General features: G+C 38.1%; 2 long non-coding RNA genes across 2 annotated transcripts; one reads left to right on the top strand and one right to left on the bottom strand.

Moving 5' to 3' along the window:
- Positions 1 to 644: 644 nt before the first annotated feature.
- On the bottom strand, positions 645 to 2580 carry LOC137864421 (uncharacterized). The gene is made up of 2 exons (XR_011101505.1): positions 2422 to 2580; positions 645 to 1789 (listed from the first exon to the last, which is right to left on the bottom strand). It is a non-coding gene; the product is annotated as an uncharacterized lncRNA (long non-coding RNA).
- A 14507-nt stretch (positions 2581 to 17087) lies between these two features.
- Positions 17088 to 21084, top strand: LOC137864048 (uncharacterized). Its single transcript, XR_011101287.1, has 3 exons — positions 17088 to 17168; positions 19794 to 19981; positions 20665 to 21084. It is a non-coding gene; the product is annotated as an uncharacterized lncRNA (long non-coding RNA).
- Positions 21085 to 25760: the final 4676 nt, after the last annotated feature.

The raw sequence follows: 25760 nt of genomic DNA, 5'->3' as shown, positions 1-25760 counted from the left end.
GCTGGTAGAAAAGCTAATGTAAATTGTAAATTGGAACACAAAAATAAGTAGATTCAGGTCAAGCTTTTACTTTGACAATTCTTCATTTTAAAAACATTTTCTTATGTTTCCTTCCTAGTTTACAATATGAGATGAAATTTGTTTTAAAAATTGAAAAACAAAATTCCTTATTTAAGAGAATCTTAGAATATTTTCAAAAATCAGTTTTATAAAAATTAAAATTGAACAAAATTGTCAAAAAGAATCTTTTCTTTTGATGGATGTAATTACAAATATAAATAAATCATCATTTTCTGCTGATATTATTTCAGGAAAATACTCAACCAGGTGTGACAGACATAGAAAAGATTACCAGTTATGCCTTACTTAATATATTTGATTACACAGAGTTGACATTTCACTATCAGTTTCTTCAAAATGAACGTGCATAGTACGTATAAAAAAATTAAGTAAAATAAACTCTGTGTGTAACTCCTGTAGTGGTAGAGAAACACTATGACAAAATAAATAAATAAATAAATAAAAATTATAAATTATGCAGTTTTTGACCTCTTTTCTTTTCCTATGATTCTGCATAGCCATAATTCTCTCTGACCCCATCATCATCCTCTACTTTCATATTTCTTTTGCTGGTGAAACATCTGAACAAACCTGTTATTTATTGCCTTGCACTTTTGCCCTATCCCACTGTACACAGTTGTAGTTGGATGTTTTGCCTTAACAAAACTACATTTTTACGTTTCTTGCCCCTCCTTCCAGATCCTTAGATATCTCTCAGGGTCCACAGATAATTATGTGCATCGTATGTAACTAATACAAGATGTAGAGTATTTCTTAAGTTTGATTATGTCTTGAGAATGAGAAAAAATGATCCTCTCATGTTAAGCAGAGATGGTTTCATGTTTCTCTGTGAACCAGTGGGTGTATGATGCCCCCACAATAGGCTGATTCGGGGTATGTCATGCATTTGGTGAATTCAAGAGTATTTGGAACCAGTTTCACGTATTAGTTGACACAACGATCCCTTGGTTAATCTCATGCTGGCAAGTCTTTTTGTTACTGAATTGGAATGCATACAGCATAAATAATAAAAATGACCCATTAAATCATCTACAGCAATTTTGTGCAGCTATCAGACATATGCAGCTTGATTTTCCTCTGACTTATCCCTCTCTTGAAAAGATGAATCTCAGTGATTTCAGCGTATTAATCTTGATTAGCATTCATTAACTTACCACATATTGTATTTATTTTAATGTATTTAGCTGCTTCAGAACAGAGACACCGCCGGCTCTCCCCACAGACTAAAAGGAGAGAGAAGACTCAAAACACCCCTCGGAGGCGGGGGTGTCTCCTTGTTTTTTAGGGCAAGCGGAAATCTCTTAAACTTCTGCCTTCACGGCTGTATTGAGGGCTTTTCATTCGAAGACCACAATGGGAATTTAGACATCTGGCTCACATGTATAAACCTACACAGAGATGCCTAAATTTAGTTGTCTCCATTTTATACTGAACATTAGCAGAATTGGGTACACACTGTGCTCTGGATCCACACAACTAGGGTGAGATGGCTCCTCTGTTCATATGAAATACAAGGAGCTCCACAGAGCTTGTCTCTGCATATCTTCACAAGCTCACTGAAGTTCATTTAATGATAACAAAGGCCCACATAGCTGCTCTCAAACGTGAAGGAGTTGACTTGATTCAGCGTTGCAGTTTGTTGTTTCCTCAGTACTGTGCCCCAGGCTGCAATGCAATCATTACTGCTGTACTGAATTTCAAGCCAGATCTAAAATCAACAAAAGACAAGGGGTATCATGCAGAAAAACATCAAACTAAATTTAGTGTGAATTAATTTTACCAAAACACACTGTAAAACTTTTATTTCTTTTGTTTTGATATTGTTGCAAAAATGTAAAATGCAGATAAAAATCAAAATTTGTACCAAAAAGGAGAAAGGGCAAAATTAAATGGATCACAAAGACACATCCATTAGTATTTTGCTTTTGACTCCTAACAGCAATAATCTGCTCCAAGCAGAGATAATTCACAGAGAAGAGTGACTGTGCAGTACCACAAACCTGATGGAAAGTCAAGCTGAATAAGAGGTAGAATCTGCTGGGGAAAGCTGGCTGCGCTGATAGCGTGCTTGAATACTGATGGCTTGGACCCATCTGATCCATAGCTTTCCCTATAACCCATTTTAATGCCAGGCCCCATCAGGGGAGACACAGAAATGTTTTCCAACTCTGAATCTTGAAAATAGCTGAGTGGGTATCTTTTTTATAGATATGGTCTCAAAGACATGGTGTGATGCCCATCAGCATCTATACTGAGGAGCAGTTTTGGTCGCACAGTAGTATCCTGATAGCAGTCACTGAAAGGCTGAGCTATTGGACAGTTTTTAGAAACACATCATACCTTATAGAGAAGGGTTTATAGGCTGAACTACTATCCCAGGTCTTTTCTTCCTGGCATGCAGTACAATTTTGTTTATTTTCCTCCATTTTTTGTGTCTTGGCAAGCCTAGGACTGATAGACGCCAGTTCACACAGAGCAAGGATTTGTATCTGGGATACTGTGTCTGAAAAGATTATTGGCTTTTAATTTAATGTAGGGAAATAATTCAGTTCTCACAGGATTCATGGTTGAGCAGCAAATGCATGATAACCCCCATTTTTATAAAGCTGTTTTAAAGCAACCATACCACTTCACATTGTCATTTTAAATGATACAGCGATTTCATACATTAAACACAACACCAAAGGATTTTAGTAGCAAATTTTAATGAGGATCAAGTGGTTTCATTTCAAGATTTGCCCTGTATTAATTTATCTTAACTTTCTCATTTCAGTATCACTTGTAAAACTACTGAGGCCATGTAGTTCTCAGCAGTGGGTATTAGTGGATAATTTGATGCGGTTAAACGAATAATAAAAGCTAATAGCTTCCTAGAAAAGAGGGAGCAAAATGTCAGCTATATTAACATGAAATACCAGTAACTAAAAAGGATATATTTTATTTTAGCATCTCCATTTCATTAGGTCAGAACAAAAATCTCCTTTCAATCCAATCATGACAAAACCTTGTGCATTTCCAGACATTAAGAAAATGTCCTCATCCTCAAATATTAACTCTAGCAATAACAAACTGAGAGAACACTCTCCCTGGAACACCCTGTCCATGTGCAATGGGCTCCAGCAGAAGATGGAAATGATGGTGAAAGGACTGATCAGGTCAGTATAGATGGCAAGCTGGGAATCCTCAGGGTTTGACTGCAGCTTTGCATGGGCAGTGACTGGGCAATGTGCCACAGGAATAAGGCTGCATCCATGTGGGGCATTTGCACCCTGCTCCATCACTCTCCCTACTTCACTCAATGCCTTAAGATTTTTCTGTCCATCAGCTGGAAAGGGCTCCATTTTCTGATTTTTTTTTCCTGTTATCCCTAACATAGGACCTGCTATCATGATCTTTCCTTACACAGCAGAATTGAATTGCTTGGAGCTGCTTTTATTGCAGGCTGTAGGAAGTATTCCAGCCTCCACGGGCATAGTTCCAAATCTTTATTCCTCAATTTTGTGTGAAAATTAACTGAACTGCCTTCTTGTCCTGTTCACCCATAGACAAGTGACTTACTGTATGAGAAATTTCTACTTATTCCAGCAGTCAGACAGCTTGCTTTATTAGTGCAGAGACATGAGCCGTACAGGATCTTTCTTCCTGCTGTGCTTAATTTCTGAATCCAAGGGTATTATTAAGAAGGAGGAGCAAAAAAAGATTAGGTGCGCTTTCATCTACCTACCCAAATGGCGCCAGTTCTCATTAGAAAACATTTTCTACAGAATCACTCTTTTATGGCTCCCCCCAAATCTTTGATCAAAGGTCTCAGAAATAAATTGATTCTGTGAACATCCATCTATTTGACGTGCAAATTGTGCACTTAAAATAAAATAAAATTAAACTTTATACTTGTCAGCTCAGTATAACACTTCATTCTTTCCTGATCCATTTGAAAGAACCTTGAATTTGACACAACACATTTGAATTTATTTAAATTCTTCATTCAGTTGGTGCAGTAGCATGGTAAGTTAATGACATTGCAATTAATGAAAAATACTTTACAGTTCCATTTCTACAGAAATTAATTGGATTCTAATTCTTAACTATATTTAATTAAATGACTATTTCTGAGCAACTTTCTAATTTGTTTGGGATTTTTTTTATTTTTATTTTTTTTTGCATATGCGGCAAGGACTACATTTTAAACTTTTTAAAAATGTATTTTGCATTCCTCATGTATTTTGCTACCTCCAACATCAGCATTTACTTCTATGTATATCCAGGATCCAGCTCACCCACAAATTATCCTACCTGAAATCCTCAAAAAGCTGAAATATCTGAGTGGAAAGACAGATGCTGTAGAGTACACAAACTGTTAGCTGCAGGACAGTCAGACTTTTCCCTCCGGCTGTCTCTGTGATATCCACAGAGGCACTTTGTAGCTGGGGTGCTCTGCATCTGGTCCCCAGTAAAGGGTGTTAAACTTGGACGGAAGCATTTTACATCAGCTGCAGGGTCTCTACCAGTTAGAATGAAAAGTCCTTTCCACAGAGCTCCCCAAGCCTTGCCTGGGGCAGTATGGACTGTGCAATAAATTCTCCTCAATTTAAACATGCAGCTTCCAACAATAATAAATAAAATAAAAAAAAAAAAATCTTCTTTCCACTCACATTTTATTTTAAATTAAAATGCCAGTTTCTTGAAGCATTTTTGTAGCTTTTTTCTATGATTATCTCTATTTAAAAAAAAACAACAGCAATAAATTTTGTCCTTGAAACTGACCCCATCAATAGGAGCCAGGTCCAACAAAGCTCTCATCCAGTTTTCTTTTAAATGCACTTTTTATATAATTGAGCACATATCAGACCATTTCAAGACGTAAGCTAATCATAACAAAACTGCAATAAAAGATTCATGATCCAAACACTGCCAGAATTAATTCAGTAGAGCTACCTCTGAGCCTAAGCAGAGCTGGTAAACTCATAATCCATCTGTGGATAAAAACATTTGCATGTGAAAGTCACATTTTAAAAGCTTTTAAATCATTTTGAGATTTTTTTTTAGAACTTCTCTTGAAATTTTGGAAATTGATGGTACTTATATCACAGATTTTCACAAAATCATCTAGGAATGTTAATAATGAATCACGAATATATGATGTTCATATTGATTATCTCATTCAGTCAGATGCATTCACTCTGCTCATTTTTGTTTCTTCAAGCTTCTGCTGTCCTCAGGAGAAAGCAAACGGGTAAAGTTTGCAGTATAAGATCTGATTATCCTGAAGGATGACTAGAAGAGCTGGCACTTGGGGGTGTTAAGAACGTTATCTTTATTACCATGGGATTAAAGTCTCAGCTAAAGAAATCCTCAATGTGAAAAGTGAAGGCTATCAAAAAAAAACAAACAAAAAAAAAAAAACAGGAAATGGAGCTAAGTGACTGACAGCTAATTGACTTTTTGTTGTAAAGTGTTGCTGCAAATATCCCCAGACAGAAGAGCACTTAACCAGATCAAAATGTTGTAGCTAGCTGTTATTTTGCCAAGAAGATACAACATTCAAAAGAAATAACATCTATGGACCACAGCGGCTTTATCATTTGCTGAAATTCCATTACTGAAACTTGAGAGCCAAAAAAAAGCCAGATACTAAAGAGTACTGTATATTGTATACTAAAATAGTACAAAGATTTTGCCATGAAGGACATGCCAATACAGCAGATTACTTAAAAAAAAAAAAAAAAAAAAAAGAAAGAAAAAAAAAACTTTCTAATGCTCTGCAAACAATCTCTAACATGAGATACAAATACAAGTTTTTTCATTCTATTTATACACATGTACGAAAATGTGAAAGGGAGGTGCATCTCCACATTTAAAAAATAGTTGAGGTTCACAAGTCACTGGAGTTCGACACACACCACCAGGAGCTTGAACAGTGAGACCAGTGAGCCAGTCAGTAGCTGTAATGTTAAACGTCCCTGTGAAAAGAATAATATATTGTTAATTGTCAAGATCACTACCATGCCATGGATCCACCTTTGAGCAGCACTGCATCCACATGTGGATCTGCACAGCAGCACTGCCCCACTGACTGTGGCCAAAACCTTGTTGCCATGCTGTATGTCAATCTAATGTTTACGACATATTACATGAAGAGATTCTTATTTGTGTGGGGGGAAAAAGTGATTTGGGAGATTCCTCCTGAAAATTCAGTGTAACTTTAGCCCTATGTTTGTCCAGTATTTATGCTAAAAGTGGAGAGGGCTGTATTGTAGAAGCAGAAAGCAAAGCTGCATAGATGTGAAACATCCTGTGTGCAAGCACATTCTACATCTGCAACCAAAAATGGTTCAATTTTGAATTCTAAATATGCATAGTAAACCATTCATTCATGAATAGAAAATGCAGAGCTGCCTGATAAATTTACCCTGTAATTTCAAGTAGTAAATACATTTGGGAAGGAACCTACTTTTTCAATGAAATGAAGAAAAAAACCTGACCAAATAAAGATATTTACTATTAATTATTTACTGAACTGGACTCTTACAGAGATATGTTAGTATCAAATTTCATTCAGTTTCTTCCATGCAAATTGTCCTGGGCATTTAGGACGCACCAAGAAAATGGCTACTTAAAACACCGTGTAAAGGAGATGCTGATGTTTTGGATTTCTCTGAATATTTAGGTAAATGTTATACTAAGAACAAAAGAATACCCAGGCAAAAGTCACTGACCTCTCAAAGTAAAACATATTGTTAAAAATACTGCAATGTCCTTGCTAGCAAAGCAAGTGACCCAAGGCGAATTTGTTCCAAAGCCTGTATACTTGGAGATCTTTGCTTATCAGGGCAGAAAGATAACCAGTGGTGGCTTTGAGCTACTGCTGACTGATTTAATCACAGTGATCTGTGCTATAACTGGAGTGGAATACTACAAAACAGAGCGCAAACGCAGAACAAAAATCATCATCTTCAGTCACTTGTGTTATTTGATTCTTATAGAGCAAGCGAGCCCATTTTCGATTGGGTTCCTTAGCTTACTACATAGTTACGATGAGCAGCCATTATTAAGGACCAGTCATGGTAATGTCTACTCCAATAATCTCTTGTAGGTGATTACAAATTACAGAAAAGATTCCCTAATATTGAGAAAGCCTGTGAAAGCAAAACTACAGCATTGCAGTAGCTGCATTTACCACTTTTGCAACAAACTGGTGGGCAAAGTTTTGTTTAATCCTCAAGGGCTTCTTGTCACTGTAAAGCTGTCTCTCAGGGCTACAGTAATGAAATGTCAGATTTATCTAGGCCAGTAGAGCATGATTTTGATAACACTCAGGCAGGTGCTCAGTGCATAGACCTGGACCCCACTATTCCAGGTGTTGCACAACCAGGGAACCAAGAAAAAAAAAAAAACTGTCCCCAGCTGTCCACTACAGTAGTCAAGTGAAATAACGCTCCTGGCTTTTATCCTGATCTAGATATGAACCGTCATGAAATAAGATTTGTGAAGTAAATGAAGAACTTATTAAAATAATGTAGTGGTACAGGATAAAGACTTCACTTCCCATTAAAGATTTGCCTGTGTGGAAATCTTGAAGTCTGTGCCCCCTAGAAAGGGGGTTTAGTTATAAATACCCAGTCATGTTCATGTGGTTTATTCTGATTCTTTTAAGTCAATATCACTTTCTATTTCAGTACTTGTTTTTCATTTGCCTGACTTCTCCTCATTGTGTTATTTCCTATTTGTAAGAATGCCAAAAAAAATCCTGGGAAATTTTTAGTATTCTGCAGAATGCTATATTCAGTGAGTCAGCCACCTGTCTCCACAGTCATGATTCCTGGCAGTCTGTGGCTGCAGACCCCTCCTGGACCTCTATGGTTTTAATACTGCCTGCTGAACTGCAGAAAGACAAGGACAGCTTGCCTAAACTGATGCTCCCAGCACAGTGCTTCTGCAAGACAACACCTGAAATCAAAGTGGGTTTTGACTTTTAATGTGACCAGAGGAGATGACCAAACTCCATTGCATTACACCTCACTGGCACATGTGGGCCCAGACAGAATCTATAATTTAACTGATCTTTTCTTGGTTCATTAATAGGGCTCATCTAAGGTACTGTCTTTGTGGCTTAACCACAAAACAAGGAGTATTTTGGTATTCCACTTTGTCCCAGTAAACATGATGACCAACCGCGCAAAGAAAAGAATAGAACCCTTGCCTCAGAAAACAGCATGCCTCCACATGCCTTCAATTTTCATGCATAAACTGAGTGACCTGTAGAGAGGAACTGTAAGAATCTATTGCTCATCAGATGCTTTAAAACTTCATGAGAATATTTTTGTCCACATGAAACTTATTATCTGCTACTGCTGCCTTATAGTTAGTTCATTTTCACTCTGGTTACCAAAATGTTTGGCTTAGGGTGTTGTGTACAAATGTTTGTTATACAAGAACAGAAATTCCATCTTTTACGATCAAATCTGCAAGTATACAGGTAATTAAGACATACAGCACTCACTAAAATTAAAGTATAGAACTTGACAAAAATATATACCAGCATTTGAGACTAATTAATTCATTCTCTGCCTGTCTTGGATTTTAATGTATTCAGTTGCAATTTCTGTATATAAACCTCTCATGTTTTATACATTCCGAAAATTCTTTTTTTTTTTTTTTTAAGCATAGACACCCATTGTATAAAGGATTTCTTCACCTCCCAGTTCTTCTGGAATAATTAAATTGCCTGCTAGAGTAACAGTGACAGTTTTGAATTTAAACCTTGTAAAGTTTTTTTTTCAAATAATCTTTGTGGTGAGTTCTGAGTATATACACCTTCTGGCAACTTTTATCATATCTAGCCAGAATGACAGCCTATGGGTCATGCAAGGGTGGTGGAGAGACTTTCTTGACAGTTACCAAGGCATACATCCCTAGCTCTCATTAGGACTTAGCCCTTGCTATGTTAATGACACACATGAGAATCACAACACAGCCACGACCAAAGAAGAGCCCAGCATTAGGGAAAGTGAAGAAGAATAATTGGAAGATGAGCTCATTTGTGATAACCATAATTTTTTTCCTCATTCAGATGATCCCTCCCCTCCCACAGCAGGTTGCATGAAGTCAAAGCTCAGATTTTTCTGACAGCTCATTACTGCTTTACTCAAGGAAATGTCCATCTACCTTAGGTAAAGTGTTGTGGTTATATCCCTAATTCTGCCACTCATAACAGGTTATGAACTACTTGGAGTGTCATTCTATTTGTGATCTACAACAGGGTGGTTTTACAACAAATTTTAAAACTGGAGATGGAAAATGAATAAGTCAAGAACATGTAGATATTACAGTGTCTCCTGTGAGGATAGACTGAGAGAGTTTGGATTAGTAAGCCTTGAAATGAGAAGGCTCCAGGGTGACTTTTTAAGCAGCCTTCCAGTACCTAACAGTGCCTACAGGGAAGTTGGGGAGGGACTCTCGGAGAGTATAGCAATAGAACAAGGGGTAAACTAAACAAGGGTAAATTTAGATTAGATATTAGGAAAACACCTTTTATGAGGGTGGTGAAGCACTGGAATAGGTTGCCCAAAGAAGCTGTGGATGCCCCATTCCTGGAAGTGCTCTGAGTCAGGTTGGATGGGGCCCTGAGCAACTTGGTCTGGTAGGAGGTATCCATGCCATAGCAGAGGGGCTGGAAGTAGGGATCTTTAAGGTCTCTTCCAAGCCAAACAATGCTATTATTTTATGAAGAAATAACAAGAGACATTGCAAGAGTAAGATCCATAAGAATTACTGCATCTACTTGAAGGAAAAAAAAAAAGGGGGAGTTTTTTTTTTCCACCAAATAGAGGCATAAATGCTTTGTATAGTTACATGAACATCTTTTCTCCATTTTCTTTATCTTATGATCTAGATTTGATTTTGACAGATGCTTAGATAAACACTTTTTCATCATTCAAATTCATTAGCTTGCTTTCCTTCTTCTGTTTATGGAACAGAAAGTTCAGCTTGGCTCCCACAGTAAATGAAACAGAGGGAATGTAGAGTGATTTATTTGGCTCTCCCAACTGCAGGGAAGAAAAAAAAATATGGTGTTCTACTGAGTACTTATTTAAGTATAACACATAAAACTATCCAGTCCAATAAAAAACAAATATAAACGTTTTAATTAATTATTTGATACACCCTGTGTTATGGCTATATATTCCAGTGAAAGAAATTTGTTTTAGTGTCCTGTACCTTTTTTACCTAAGGCTTTGTAGAAGCTGATACCATTGTTCAGAATTTATGAAGGTATGATTTTCAATAACTGTGCCTTTCAATAGTTAATATAGTTATTACAGCCCTGGATGTATTCTGGAATAGGCAATGTGCATTAGATATAGTCACAGCTAGGTCAAACATGCATTACCCTGTGGCATGTTGGAAACGAAATCCCTTCTGTTTGCTCCCCCACAACCTCATTTGTGACAACAGGAATGCAAAAGAACATCTGGATTGTAAGGCTCCATTAAAAAACAGTAGCTGGTGTCATTAAATACAAGAAATCCTGCTTGGCCTCCAGGGATTACGTATCAGTACAACCCATCTGCCTGGTCAACACTTCAGAATGGCTGGTCCTGATTTTCAGGAACTGGAGGCTGAAAACCTTTTCAAATTCCCTTAGTTTTCATTCCATTCCATGAGTTTTAAAGTGGAGGGCATGTCAGGAATAACAACATGGAATCACCTACTGAATATTCATCATCTCAGTACCTACTGCATTTTTTCCTGTAGACTCCAAGGACATTTTGTTGGCTCTTAACCATAGGCAAAACCTACCATATGGAGAGGACAGTAGCATTATGTAATAAAGGCAAACAAAGGTCTTTAGAAAGACCTATTATTATGCTCCAAAACTGTAATTACTATAAATATCATCATGTAGATTCTCTATTTACTCTGTTTCTGTTGTTTCTACACAGTATTTGCACACAATATTTCCACACATTTGCAAGTCAGAAGAGAATTTTGCTTAATTGCTTGTAGAACAGACTTATGTAGGTACAAATATCTAGCTGTATTTTTCTGCTCTTACTATCAGCAGCAAAGGTAGTGCAAAGGTAGCGGTCCTGTTATCAGAGCTCTGATACCACAGGGCCACTTTGCTGAGGACAATCACCAGCCAGCATATAGAAATGAGCTTGCACTTGTTGTATTAAGTATTTCTCACTGGGTTTCAGTACTACATTGGCTTGCACTGAACCTGAGCAAAACTTAGTTTTCTTACATTTATCACCCACCCATGTGCAGTGCTAAGAAGGGCCAAAAAAGCTGGAATCAGGCTGGCATAATAGGCTGTAAAAGTGAACGTACCATCACAGGTTTGATTTTGAGGCTATGTTTTTCACTTTAACACAATCTTCTGAGGGTGATGGATGGACTCTGCTATATAAATTAGCCCATAGACATATTTATGCTTTCCTACTCCTGGGGTTACCACCTGACATTAAGCACCTCCCAACAAACCTCCAGATGCAGAAACAGCTTTACCTACCAGCCACAGAATTCAGCTCAGTGCTCTGATTTGTTGGCAATATTTCAGCTGACAGCACAGGGATGAGCAGAGCTGAACCGGAGGAGGCCACAAACACACTTGGACAGGATCTATGAGAATAAGTTTTGCCTTCCCTTGCCTGACCGTCCTATTTCACTGCCTCTTTGTGCCAGCTCTTCTAGAAAGCTGTAACAGCTGAAGGCAATGCATTACTGCTTGGTCTCACTCTTGTTTTCATACAGATTCTGAAAAGCCCATGCTTCAGTTGTACCATAAGAGTAAATTTGATGGTAGATTTCAATGGGAATTGTTTTTGGCTCCAATTCAGCAAGATTTTATGTGCTTAACTTTTAACACATGCATCATTCAGTTGATTTCAGTAGGACTCCTAAAGCTTAAGTACCTTGTTGAATCAGAGCCTCTATGCATCCATGGCTACAGACTCAAGTACTGATGTTCAAATATCATCTGCGGTGAGCTACTGGCTTTCAGATATCAGGACCCTTCCACACCTTTTACTGAGTTTACAGTCACACCACGCTGCTACTAAACAACTCTTTAGTAATTTCTCCAGTTGTCAGAGGAAACACACTTATACTGCAGAAAAGCAAACCTCACATTCACCAAGAATGAAATCTAAAATGGTCACTTAACAGGCAGTTCAATACCCCATCCTACTGTTGTCTATCAAGTGAGAGAAAGAAGTGCTTGGGGACTGGGGTCAGACTTTGAAGGTCTGAAGATTGGTCTGAGCTTTGCTACCAACTTAGCAGCTGAATCCAGAAATGCATCTCCTGAAAGACCCTCCCATTGCAAACTCTGGCTTTAGATTCAACTTTACTGTGTGCAAGAGGGAAACTTTAGGATTGCCTTCTTTCCCTGTTAATTCTCATCTGTATGAGCAAAGGTGGCAGCAGCAAAGGATTAAAGGGCTGATTATTAGTTCTATGTTAAGCTAAGTCAGGACATGCAAATCAAAGCTGTTTGTTAAGAATCTACAGGAAGGATTTAAAAATATAGCAGTACTGTTTAAAATCCATTTTGGATATGTTAATACTTTATTACAAATGTAAATTTATATTAGGCTGTGCAAAACTTTTTTCAGGTTATGCAAATTCATTTTAAAATATGTTAATTTGGTTCCTGACATAAATCAGTAGAACATGTTAACAAATTCTAATATTAAAAAAATAACTTTAAAACTTTATGATTATATATGGCTATATTTTAGAACTTAAAGATGAATATTATATAACAGAAATTCTGACCTAGGTCCAGGCTTGTAAAACAAATTTAGAGAGAATACATTTGATGCTAAGCTGTTCCATGTCAGTTGTAAAAATGGTTGTTACAAATATTTCGCTTCTACTATCTCATCTCTGCCGGATACTTTTGAAATGCTACTTAAAAAAAATAAACTTTATATACCAAGGCCTAATAAAATTCTGAATTCCCACCCTATCTTCATCTTCCTCCTTGGTAATACCTGCCTGTAAAACACGGATTTGCATCTTGTGCAGTAGGGGCTGTCTTGTAACAACAGCTTAAAATTCTTGGGGGAGAATAAATATATTCTACTGCTTCAGCAGAATGTTGGTAGAGGTGGCAGGCATTCGTAGTAATGAAACTAAGGCATTAGAAGTATTGCAGCACTGAACCTTTACGTATCTCAGAACTATCCTGGTCAGCAGAGTTAGCAGCTCCTCTGGACCCACCGAATGACGATAAGATCATTTTTATTGTCCTTCTAGCACTCAGAATGCTAAAAAACTGACCAAACATCCCCCTTCCCCTCCAAAGGGTAGATATTAAAAATGAGGATTGCACAGAATTCCAAAAAGCCCCTCACATTTTTGGTGTGGTTATGTATCAATTCGTATGCTACACCTTGTCACTCAGCCAGGATGGCTACTTGCCTCAATCCCAAAGAGCAGAGCGGGTTCATTTGAACCCACATTGAAGTTTGAAGAAATGTACTAATAAAGAAAGACTAAAGATATGTTAATGCTTAACCTATCAAGTCATTTTAGAAAAGACAGTCACGCTTTGTGACAGAAATAACTCACAGTACCAAAGATCCAAACACCCTGAATTTTGGTAAAGCTCATATTTGAATTTAAAGTTTTTTCCCCCTGGATCCAGTCCTCTACTTTGTCAATTTAAGTTATAAAAACTTCACCATAGATGATATATGAACAAAAGAAAACTGATGTAGCTCAGTGTGACATTCAAATCACACATCAAATTACAGTGATTCCATCAGTGTAAGACTCAGGGACAGAAGGGTTACATCCATTTTGATATTCCAACCATGCAAGAATGTTCAATGGCTTTTCCCCAAACTCTTTGCACCTCTTTGGGAACCAAAATAGTACAGGAGTGGTACAAGCAGCAATACAGGGAAAACATTTGTAATGTTCAGCATATCGGCCATACCTAAACAGTGGTGTTTCCTCAGAGCTTCATGTGCTGCTTATTAAAACTAGAAGCAGAAAGAGTCCCAATATGCTCAGTAATTAAATCGTACTTTCCAACCTCCAGAAAGTTTTGCCTTCATTTTGATTCTGACTCTGGCCAGGGTTTTCATTTGGGATTAGAGCTTCTACTTTTCTGGAAACACTTGCCTTTCTGGTACGTTAGAGGCATTTTCAGTTATTCAGTCACAAGAAAAGTTACTGGAATATCCAGGAAGGAGAAAGCAAGGCCTCACAGGACCCCCCAGCTGTCACCAATCTCCAAGGAGCAGTAAATCCCAACCCACAGCAAAAAGAGCACTTGCCAAGAAAGCTGGGGATTGTTAATTCTGGATAGTTGCTAAAGAGGTAGTAATTTATTTTGAGAAGCCCTCCCCAGAATTCAGCATGCCCAAATGTCAAAGGCATTTGTCAGGCTTGTTATCTAGGGGTAAAGGCTGCAGTCATCCCTGCAGGAGAACCTCAGTTACTGCCAGCTGGCACCGCTGCAACCTGAGGGAGCAGTTTCAGTTAAGGAGCAAAGATGCTGCTCCTCTCGTTCCCAGCTGAGGCTGAAAAAAGGCACTACATTCCCACTGAGCGTTGTCCCCTTGGCCACAGGAAAAGTCATCACTCCTGGATGCTACCACACACTATGCCAAACGCTATCCCACTAACTGAGCAGAGGAAGCCACCCTGATGCTGCCACTTGCACAGGCTGTCCCTGCACTGTCACCCTTTCAGTGCAAAGCAGCACCACATCTGCCTCCACTGGCAGTCCAAGGAGCTGCCCTCTCTCAGGAACAGCTACTTGGAATTTATTTACATATTGGGGGGAATAAAGGATGCTAATATGGTAAAAGCCCCATTTGATTTGACCTGATTTTAGAATTCAATTTCTTCCCCATCACTTCCCCCACCCAATTAGCTTCTTCCTAATGATCAGGATTTGAGCAGTGACTTGGCCTTTGATAGTAAACAGGCATGTTTCTGCTCATCAGCAAAATGACCACCACAGAGGGCTGGGATTATTGTATTTATTGAACTGGCCCCATGTGACTGTTATGGTAATAGCTGGGGGGGGGGGGGGGAAGCAGCATTTGATCTTTCGTGGTTTGCTTTAGAATCAGAGCAAGGCACTGATTACTCCTCCAATCCACTGTGTTCCAGTGTTAATCACAGTTGTTCAAAAAAGCAGTCCTTGTCTCCCACAGCTAGCTCCTCCCAGACAATAGAGGAAGGTGTTTTGTTTGATGAAAAAGTACACCCTAAGCAAGCGACTATTCTGTTCAAAAAAAAAAAAAAAAAAAGTGCTATTCCCTGCTATTGAATTGATGGAGCTCTAGCTTAAAAAAAAATAATGGACAAGTGTTTGCTTTAAGAATGTGGGCATGTGGATACATAAAAGGGAAAAGGCACAAGAAAGGTGCTCCTTCTTGTTTAATTTCACTAAAGATCATTACCATTTTGCTAGAGTCGGGAGCTTGAAGTTGACAGCAATTTATCTTTAAGGCAATAAACATGAATTAGATATTTGCGTCTGTTAATTTCTCATATTTGTCTTCATTGCCTGTTTATCTCAAACCAGCTCATTTTCACATCCTCCTGTAGACAACTCATTGTCATATTCATTTTGACTTCTGTGGTAATATCATGGAAAAGCAGATGCAACAAAACTAATGACTGTCTCCACAATAAACTAAGAACAGAAAAAAAAAAAAAAAAAAAAAAAAAAAAAAAAAAAAAAAAAACAAGAGAAAAGGGAGCACTGAAGATGTGTGTGGTGAGGAAAACACTTGTTGCACCTGGACCATTTCACATCAAAGAACCAGCTCATGCTCCTCAACTCATTTTCCATAATGCAGTGCTCACAGAAATATTGGGAGTGCAAAAAGTTTCTGAAGACTAAAAAGCATCATTTTAACTTGGTTTAAAATAAAGGGGCTGTGGGCTGCCTCTGCCCTAAGAGAAAATATCTTTCATGATTTAGACTTAAAGTTTCTTGAACTCCAAATTTGAAATAGCACATTTAAAGGCAGGTGGGTGGATGGGTGTGGAGGTGGGAAAGTGAAAAGACAAAGGGAAGAGAGCAGGGGAGAGCTCTTGGGAATCTGTTCACGGAGAGCTCTCAGAAATTTTTGAAGTTGAGGAGATATTATGTTAATATAAGTTCTAATTGCTAGGCAATAAACAACACCCACCTGCTGACTAAATGTCAGGACCAAACTTATCTCTAAATCTGCTTTGAAACAATGTCAGTCAGTGCTATTATCGCAAACAGATAGAACCTTTTTTGTGTGTTAAAATAAAAATAATGCAACATTTTAATTACCTGAAGTTGGAGACCTCATGTTAAAATCACATCGATATTGCATTTCACCCTGCAGCTGCCCATTGGCAAGCACCAGCAGGAAGTTTGGACCACATAGTAGCTACCCACACATTTTGTTCAGGCCGTGGACAAAAGTCTTGAACACCTAGCAACAGCTAATAGTGCTAATGCACGATCTTGTTTTTCATATAAGCACTAATGGCAATATTTGAAAGGACTGGTTATTCCTACTATTAGTAACATACCAGGCCGAAAAAATTTCTAGGGATTTCAAGTAATCAATAGTGTCTTCTACACAAGCAGCCAGTTGTCTACATGCAAGAATATACCACTAAACTTCCACAGGAAGGTCAGAAAACTAAAACCAGATTGTGATAAACCCCTCAACGTATTCAACATTCATCCTTCCTTTACAAGAGGCCTACAACAGGCATGTTTCTGACAACTTGCTCCATACACATTCATGGGCCCTGTGCCAGAAAGTAAGTCACAGCCCAGACGGAGGCAATTCTGAGCAGAAACAAGGTAGAGTAGCCTCAGTTTCTAAAAAGAGATTACTTCAGGTTCACCCTTTCTTTGCATATATGCCATTAAATAAAAATAATTAAGAGAAAAGTTGTCAGAGTTAAAATACACAGGTGTTTTGAATCAGTGTGTTTGGTGAACTAATATCTCAACCCCTTACCCTCATATTCGCCTGTAGATTCATCAGCCCTCTAAAACGCAGCAGAACGGATATCAGATCTTGGGCAGCAAGACAAGAGGAATCTTGAACTTTCTGCTTCAAGTCAGTAACAAACTATAGAGTTTTGACTTAGTCCATTATTGAATTGGAAGGGCAGTGTTTAATACTAGTTTGGGCTGCTGAGTTTCTCTATATTCAGAAAACTGACTTTGTGATTTTATTTAAGAGTCATCTTTCTATGTAAACACAGCTCCTCAGAGAGAGGAAGAAAGTACAAGGAACACAAATTGATTTAAAACAGGCTATCCAATATTTTCCTAAATATCAGTAATTGCAGTTATTTAAATAAAATCCTCAAAGATATTTTAAGTCCATGGAACTTACGTACCTCAGTACATCAAACCACTGAGAATCTGAATCAAAACACATCAGTGAGCTTCTCTATCCTTACTGAATGCTAATGAGGACATGAATTAATACAAACATAATGACACATGGCCAGTCACCGTCAGGAAATGGCAGCTTTAGTTTACAAGATCCATCAGCAGTGTTGTGCATCTGAGTCACACCTGTCTGAAGGATGAAGAGAAGTGATTTGTTTAGCAGATAGGATTAGGAGCTACAGGCTTTTCATGGAGTAAAAGGATGGTCCAGCAACAGTGGAGCCATCATTGGCCTTGAGAAAACCAAACTGATGTCTCTGCTGTATTCCAACATTTTTGCACAACCTTGAGACAGACATCAATGGTTTCCCTACCTCTTAGAAGTGTTATGAGAATACCTGCATGATAAATAAATGAGTCACTGTAGTACCACTGCAATAGGGACCATAAAACTACACAACTCTTTGCCATTATAGGAAGCTACTATTGCCATAGGAGCTTGGAAACATAGTCCGTATTTAACTCACCACGTGGGCATTTCACACCACAAATATATTATGCAAGTCTTCTTAGCCAATTTCCAGAATAGATTAAGTGAAACCTGTGTGCAAGATGACAATATCCTTGTGGGAAGGTAATCTGAAATAGTTATTTGGCTTAAAATTCGTGTTCTACCATGCTGTGTAATAGTTTTCCTGTGTAGATAAACCATAAACAGATAAAACAAAGAGCAATATCTATTAAACAATTTTTGTAACATCCAGTTTACTCATTATCTATCATTGAATTGGGAGTTACCTTTGAAAACTTTCAACCTATTAGGATAAACAAAAAGGAATCAGGTGGTAAAAAGAAAATTCACCACAAAAGGCAATCAATTGACAGATGGAGGGAAAACACATTTGAAAACAATGTAATTGAGAAAGATCATGGAAATGTACATTTCTGTCCCATTTGGGGCAGCAAAGCATAATCTATTAGGACTCTCACAGGACATTTAAATATCATCCAGCAGAAGGGATGAAGTGGAGTTTGTAGAGAAAAGTAGGTAGTCAAAGAAAGCAGATGCTGAACTGAGATCTGGAATATTCTGAGCCACCAGCTAGCAAAGAAAGAAATATAGCTCATGGAAAAGTCATACAGATGAAGCTGAAATAGATGAAAAGCAATGACTACTATGTGCTTCGAGAGCAGCAGAAGGTAAAACAGAAAAGTAGTTATGAAGCTATAAGCTAGTAATACTAAAGGCTGTTAGAAACAGCATGGTTATTTCCTTCTATTTCACTCCCAGATCAAGTTATTCCTGTATTTATAAAAGATACACTTGGCTTGTCAAAATGAGACATCTCTTGTATTTATAGATATTTCACTAGAACCTGAGGAGTTTAGTTTTCTATAAGAAACATAGTACCTTGGACTCTTTGAGAAAACTATATTATACCCATTACAGATGAATCTATGCACTTAAAACTACTATGTGCCTAAAGATACAGGCAGAGGTTTCCTGATCACTTCCACCAATTTCTGTACTCTAGACTTTATCACCATAGTTAGCTACCTCACTGCTTGTATAAGTTTGGCCTGACTGCTAGAGGTTGTTTTGTTTTGTTTTTTGTTTGTTTGTTTGTTTTGAGATGCATAAATCCCTAAACATTTGAAATTTGCTATAGATCTGAGCATAAGCTAGCAGAATTCCCTGTCTCTCAAAGTCAGTGCAAAAATCCTGGAACCAGGAGTAGAATTGGTGAGATTTGCTTGGAATGCTTCTTGGTGACAGACTAAGCAGTCCATGGTCTCAAGATCAGAAAGCTGCTTCATGACATTTCAAAGAATACTTCCAGTTTGGTGTCTGAGACTTACTGGAAGTGTTCCCTTGCATCACCCCATCCCCTTTCCCCACCTGCAAGCAGCCTGCTACAGACAGTCCCTCACATATACTGTTACCCCAGATGGTCTTAAGGGATATGAAGGGCAGTTTGAAATTAAATACATAAGTTTTCTGTAAATAAACAGACTTATTGTTTTCAGGCTGTTACTCTGACACCTTTCACAGTCACTAACTGCAAATTAGAGGAACAAAGTGACTGGAAAAAGAGTCATTGTCAGTGTTGAGTCCGTCTGCACCAGAGCAGTCAGTGCAGTAGGTTTGTAACTCCCGTTGCTCTTTATGTTCTGTTTGCACTGCTAGGAGACCTCAACTGTTCCATCTATACAGTGCAGAGATAAACAGATGATAGTGTCACATCACATCCAGCTCAGGAACTAGCACTTCCCTAATCATGAATCTATTTTTCCCTTGTGAAGTTGTTTGTTACGGTTTTCTTCTCTTTCCTTAATTGCCTAGGTTCATTTAGTAGCCTTCACACAGATACATCAGCAAGGACTGAAGGAAAGTTAGCTGAAACCACAGTTAGCCTGCTGCCTTCCTACCCAATTGTCACATCCTCTGGCATGATGATGACTTTGAAGTTAAAGTGAAGCTGAGAACAGCGTGACAATCTCTGACAGAGAGGAGGAGGATGTGCAAACAATGTAAGGTCTTTGTTTCCTGGGTGAAGAGTGGAGTCCCATGTATACATCAATGGTAAGACTGAATCTTTGCAACAGGGTTGTATCAAGTCCTGTCTTGCAGATCTAATCCTCCCTACTTTAGGGCTTTCTTTAAGAAAACCTCACTTCTGTTTTTGCATTAATTGAAAAGGAGGACTGGTGTCCTTAGAGTACACTTGATATTTATTAAATTCATTAAGCGATGAACATGAAGCTACTAAAATGTCTAGCCAAAGTATCTGCTTGCAGCATCTAGCTGAATAGCACTAACTCAATATTATAAAATAATAGCAGTGGAGTCATTGAGGCATGTTTCAGCAATTGCTCTTTGGAACTCACAATTGCAAACTGCTATGGAGGCATGCAGCTTATTTAAACTTAGAATAGGATGACACATTCCTATGACTAAGAATAGTATCATCAATCATAACACCAAGGATTAAAATACAAGGACTCAGTCCTCACAGTCCAGGTTATTGGCTAGTCCTCAAGAAGGTAAACAATTTTATTATTTTTTTTATAGCCATTATTGTGCACTCAAAACCCTGGCTACTGCACCTAGCTGGGGGTTCTGGCTTCCAATCCCGGTGTTTATCCCTTAACTGTTCAAAGCATGTCTTCACATCAAGGCTCATTGCCAGCTCATTTTTTACTTTCTTTTTCAGCTACTCTTTGAAAAAGATTAGGATACCTTGTAATGAGAAAACAGGGTTTCAGAATACAGAGCTGCTGTACAGTTTAGCTTCAAAACAACCTCCCCCCACAGCACACCAGTAAGAAGCCTTCAGAGATCTACATTGGGAACATGGAGGGAGAACAAAGCACAGGGGGGAGCTGGAACCACACAAGCTTGGTGGAAAGAATAAACTTGGATTTATTTAATACCCAGCAAGCAGTTAGAAGCTTAGACTCTGCTGGTCCAGGTTAAACCAGAAGTCATCTCAAATCACTCTACCAGTTGAGAAATGACACCCTTACTTACAATTGGTGGAAATGAGCACAGAAGAAACATGAGCAGGTTTTCTGGAACTACATGAGCTGATATATTGCTTTGTATACCTTTCACACTCACATTTCCAAATTCTGGTAGTCTCTAACTGCTCACATATGCCCCTCATTAACATCGCCTCCAACAAATCTATGTTTCTTTAAAAGCTCTTAAGAAGACTGTAGTAAAACTGTTTTGTACAAATTAGAGAGTTGTTTTCTTGTTGAAATCCTGGGCTAAAGAGAGAAATTGTTTTAGGACTCCAAAAAGAAAGAGGCAGCAAGAAAATCATAGAATATACCATCATGTTTATTTTGCTTTCAATCTCATTTTGCATTATCTCTCTGTTAAATGTTTTATGGTCAGGTAGACAACTTGATATGCTCAGAACTAATGAGATATGAAAGACTAATAGAGAAAGGGAAAATATCCACTCTGAAATAACTGGGCTTTTAGTCTTGGAACAGAGATGAACCAAAAATCTCTCTACAGTAGCTCAGTTCATATGCTGCTCTAAGTGCTTCTGCTTAGGGAGGAAGGGCAGCTTTCCTCATCTCTAATGGCAGCTCATACTTGAGAAAACAGAATCAAAGGCTTTACGTGATCATGACAAAATGAGTAAATACCTTCCTTTCCTCTTGAATATTATTCCAGTAATTCAAAATGAATTAAGTTTTGATCAAACTAAAGCTCCTTAATGTAGCTTCTGATGTTAGTTCACCATATTCAAGAAATAAAGTGTGCATGATGTGAATGGTCGAATTTACCTGTAGGCAAACTGAAACGATTAGAGGGAGTTTAGTGGAAAGATTGGGGCTCATAACAGACAGTGACAAGAACCGAACTCTGGGTGATAATTTCTCATGTATGCCCATCTCATCCAGCTTGCAGTTATTGCACATTAAGCAAGCAAGTTTCTAAGCCAGTAAATCTATTCTTAAGAGTTAACACAGAAATCAGTTCTAGACAGTTAAAACACTGAATCTTTCAGATGAGATATCTTCTCTAAGTCCTCTTCCTTGTGGACAGAGCTTTACTTTCAGGTAGTACCTAGGTGTTTTAAACATTAAGTAAGTGAGGACTGTCAAAGCAAGTAGCCTAGCTGTGCTTTTCAGTTGTCATTAGACCAACTCTGTAATGTATTGAGGTATATAGCTTTGATGTTTTGATGGACTCTTGGGGTTGAAATTGATGCCTATTAACTTCAAAGAGTCCTTTGCTGAAGATTAAAAAAAGAGTAAAAATATTCCCAGTCAATTGTCTATTTTAAAAAATGCCCTTGGAGGTTGGAAATGTGGGCTACATGCATGGGGTGAGGTATCAGGGGGTTCTTTCAATGCTCTCAAATATATTGTCCTGCTTTGCATGGTCAAAATATGACAGCAACTGCATCAAGGTCACAACAATCTATGTTCTGTCTATCCAACGTACACATAACTTCTTCAGCCCAAAGGAGGTCATCATTTGAAGAGGGCTCGTTTCTACTTTGATTCTAGTAATCCTTTTAAAGTAAATCAGTTGCACAGTAGGAACCTGCAGGCTTGATTATGTGTACATTTGGGTGTCTCAGTGTATATGCATAAATATTTAGAAATGCTTTCTGACTGCTGTGCGCTGCTGTAAATTTTAGTTGTGCACGTGACATAGCCCCAAAACAGCTCAATGAGTTCCTGAAATAGACTCTCAAATAGAATCAAAGAACATTGACCTGCCACTGTCACAGGGTTTTCAACCCAGTGTTCACTAATACAATATTTAGCATAGTCATTTCTAAGCTGTGCAAAGGATGACTGCAATTGTAGAAGATCTCAGGAGAGGGGAGAGCCAGTCTTCATACCAACAGATGGTTAGAGTTAATGAAAATGAAGCCAGCCTCTCATCTTTCCTGATTAACACTAGGACTCAAGAAAATGATTCATGTGAAATCACTGTGAAACTCTATCCCAAAAATGAGCCTCTCCAAGGTCAGGAAGTGTGTATCATAGCCTGTGGCTGTGATTGCATGGGGTGTAACCTTGCAGCTGTTTGAATAAAAAGCTCTGGAGTTTGGCTCTTGTTTGTTGAGCCTTGATGGATTTTTGGTTGGTTATTTTATTCTGGCCTACTGCATGGTTCACAGAAAACAAAATTTCTCACCCAAGAGAGTTGCTCTAAAGATGGTGTAGACCTGTTATCTACAAGCTGGTCATCATGAAACAAGTTTTAGCCTGGCTTTTGGACTGACTTGCACAATGTCCAGGAGCCACATCACATCTCTGTGCCTCAGTTCCCCTCCATTTTAGAGAGACAGTCACATGTTCCTCTTCCTGAGATTAAGTGAATAAAATGTGGTGAGAAGAAGCTAGTTATCATATGTGCTTCCACACAGCAACCAGTTGAGAAAAGGAAAGTTTTCTTTTTCTGATTTATTTTCAGAGGCTCATTGACTTACCTTCCATGCTTACACCTTTTTCAAATTAAAAGCAAACTAATTTCTTTAAATCTGTTTGAGCCAGAGGACAGAGATTATTACAAAATTAAATGCTTTAAATATGAAAATTGAACCCCTGTACTGTTGTTTTTCAGGGAAGTCCTAGAAAACCTGTTGTCAAATGAACCTTAGGATTGTTTCCAAAATCTTAAAAGCCTCTGGGAAAACAACTTGTACCTGTATTCAAATAAAGTAAGAGCATTTATATTTTCTGCTGCTGTTAAACAAAACAAAACAAACATTAAAAAAACAAAAAACAAAAAACAAAAAACAAAAAAAAACAAAAAAAAAAAAACAAAAAAAAAAAAAAACACGATTGTCAAGTGGCTTTTAGGTACAAGAAAGTATCTGGGGAAAAAGAAATTTGGTAATAAAAAAATAGATGAACCCTTAGTCCCTCCTCCGTTGGTGTTGGCAGACATAAGCACAGTGAATTCCCAACTTTGTAATTCTTGAAGAGGGTAGACAAAATTTGTTACCATTGAAATCATAGACTTTTTCCTAGCATTTCTGTGCATGTGTTGGGGAAATTCTCTCATTCTCTCTGTAATTCAGTTTATTTGAGATTCAGCAACTGTTTCAAGCATGGGCACATATCTGTCCTGAGAAAAAGGAAGTCATACTTGCAGTTCAGTTCCTGAAAGCATTTTGAAAATTAGCTTGCCTTTTCTGTAAATACCACCATCACCAACAACGTTATGAGAGTAATTCATGATATGTAAACAACTTGTTATGTTTCCATTTACTTTAGCATAGCCAAGATTTGTTTGTAAAACTCTTTGGATGTTCAGCATTTAACCAGTAATTATTTTATTAATGTATTTATGAATATTTACCTCCACTTATCCTATCCCCCCATGGCAAAATTCCTTTTAATCTCTATAAAGGAGGACTGGGCCACTGATAAAGCAAATCCCAAAGTGAACCATACTGTAGCTTTTGGGGAGTGAGAGATGAATTCCCTGATTGAGATCTAGTTCTGATGCAAAGAAAATCATCCATTGAGTTCTTTCCCTGTGCCTGAGCAGTGCGGACAGTCTGCAGTTCTCAGAGGGAAATCTGAAGAACCCAGAACAGTTCCCTCTCAAGTTTGCCTGTCTGCTGCTTTTCTGGGTTAGATGGATCCTAAATAGGATTTCATACCTTTGAGATATACACGTTATTTAAAAAGTGAAGATAAAGAGGCAATAACAACACACTCTATAAGGCGCCTTGTGATGGCTGAGTAAAAATGACATTTTCTATTTTCTTATGTGACATTGCTAAGTAACCCAGAAATTCTCCAGTGCATGCATGTGATAGCTCAGCATAATTCCTGCTGTCAATGTATTCACATGCATTAAATCACAGCTACAATAAGCAAGTACTACAAGTAAGTGGAAAATAGATTGTTTACACCTCTTGCTCAGTCCCTGGCTGTCAGCATCTGCAATACCTTTTACCCTATATAGTAGGGTAGACAGCCAGGACTGCTTCTAGATCTTGGTAAGTGGCATGGGAGAGCATTAGTCTGTCTTTCAAAGACCAAGCTTTGAAACAAGTAACAGTGGCAGTCAAGGATCACTGACAGGGCCATGATAAGAAGGGAGGCTTTCTTGTTGCCCTTAAAAAGTGCTGGGACTTCAGGGCTGAGCCCTGAGCAAATAAGAAGGACAAACAAGCATTGTCCACCAAGGCAAGGACACAGCTGGGCGCAGCTCTGGGAGGAGAGAGCACGAGTAGAGGGGTTATTGGTTATGGCTTGCTGGAGGTGTTCTTTAATTACTAGTTTTCTCAAACTGTAATGAGCCAGCCTCCAGAACTACTGGTTGTGTTCTGTATATCACCTGCTCTCACAGCAGGAAGTTATTTATTGCATTTTCATCTTGTAATTATTTTAATCTATTTCTTTAGGTGAGGCTGTTTTATCAGGCTGTACGGTCAGACAGAATATATATTACAAGCATAGCCATGTATCTTCTTTGTAAGGATGCAAAACTGTGTTATGCAATAGTATGCCTGATATATCTGTCTAAGAATATCGCAGCACAGTGCTCCATCTTTACGGTAGATGGAAAGAGACGGGAGTTATGTTTTTTACGGTGTGATACAGGAGCAAATTTTAGCACTTCGTTCTCCATGTACTTTGGCTGTATTCATCATTCCTACTTCTAGTTCCATGCATTTCCCTGGTGTATCATTGCTGGGGAAATGACATTAGTGAGGATATTGTTCAATGCAAGTCGTAAAAAAAAAAATAAATTAACAAAAAAAAAAAACACTGCAGCCCATACAAATTAGCCTCAAGGAAGTCTTCAGGGGAA

Source organism: Anas acuta, chromosome 14 (assembly GCF_963932015.1).
Source record: "Anas acuta chromosome 14, bAnaAcu1.1, whole genome shotgun sequence".
NCBI lineage: Eukaryota > Metazoa > Chordata > Aves > Anseriformes > Anatidae > Anas > Anas acuta.
This window is presented reverse-complemented; position numbering and strand designations above follow the sequence as displayed.